Below are 1,040 nucleotides of genomic sequence, written 5' to 3'. Positions count from 1 at the left end.
CACTCTGGAATAAGCTGTGAAAATCCTGCTTGTGTTGGGAAGATGCTGAGGTGAGAAGACTGTGGGATTCTTCAAGTGATGACACTCTTCCTCTCCATTTAAAGTTCAGGGGCAATATCAGCACTTCACCCCCCCCCCCCCTTTTTTTTTATTATTTTTTAAAGAAATAAACACTACGTCAAATTCCAGTCCACCACTGTCGCTTATGTATTTCTTCATGTCATATATGTGCCAGAAGACGCAACGTCTAAACCCAATCAGTCACGCGCTGACTCACCGTGATGGTTGTAAAGTGATGGGGGCAGCACGAGACGGTTTTATGATGTCACCACTCTAGTAAAGTTCCAGCTGTGACGACACGAGGATGAGACAGGTACCTAAACGTCACACGCACAATACACGCGGGGACACGCACGCGCGCGCGCATGCTGAGGGCGTGCGTGCCTTCTGAACATGCAAATAACAATATCGGGAGTTTTCGAATCTACTCACCAGCACTACACTCTTATCCCCATCTTCAGTCCGAGGTTAAAGCAGATATATAGTCCCAATGTGGTCACACCGCGGCTTGTTCAGCCGGCATGAGTGTAGGAGAAGTGCAGCTGGACTCTCTGATTGATTAAACAGGAGGAAATCAATGTCTTCTGGTAGCGACTGTAGTGTAAAGCTCCTGCCTTCCTCCTCTGGACGGGTGTCTGCGGGACACAGGCGGAGGGTTTCGGGCTCCGTACCCGTCGGCGTGGTGGGAGTCMGGTCCAGTGACTCGGAGACACGGAGAACCGTCAGGTACATCCGCAAAGTCCTCTGAGCCGAGCGAGTGTCACACCAGCCGCGGAGGGAGAACGCTGCTCACACCTCTTCAGTCAAACTAGGCGGAGGAATACAACTTCCGGTTTAGGTTTCAAAAACAAAAGCTTCATCGTTGATCGCGAGCGACTTCACATGAGGACATGATTTGCACTAACCGCGTGTTCATAATGTTAACAACATGGTGATCTATACTCCCTGTATGCTGCATGGATTATTGCATTATATATATA

The 1,040-nt window shown here is 49.3% G+C and overlaps 1 protein-coding gene across 3 annotated transcripts in view; it reads right to left on the bottom strand.

Moving 5' to 3' along the window:
* LOC106534364 (ras-GEF domain-containing family member 1C) overlaps positions 1 to 862 on the bottom strand; it is a 15,249-nt gene extending 14,387 nt beyond the window's left edge. For 2 of the 3 annotated variants that reach the window (XM_014030980.1, XM_014030981.1), the window contains exon 1: positions 493 to 862. The gene's annotated coding sequence lies outside the window, so the exon portion shown is untranslated. The remainder of the gene's footprint in view (positions 1 to 492) is intronic. The other variant, XM_014030979.1, reaches the window with a different exon arrangement.
* Positions 863 to 1,040: the final 178 nt, after the last annotated feature.

Source organism: Austrofundulus limnaeus, unplaced genomic scaffold, assembly GCF_001266775.1.
Source record: "Austrofundulus limnaeus strain Quisiro unplaced genomic scaffold, Austrofundulus_limnaeus-1.0 Scaffold1153, whole genome shotgun sequence".
Taxonomy (NCBI): domain Eukaryota; kingdom Metazoa; phylum Chordata; class Actinopteri; order Cyprinodontiformes; family Rivulidae; genus Austrofundulus; species Austrofundulus limnaeus.
Note: the sequence above shows the minus strand (reverse complement) of the source record. Positions and strands in the feature narration are given on the sequence as shown.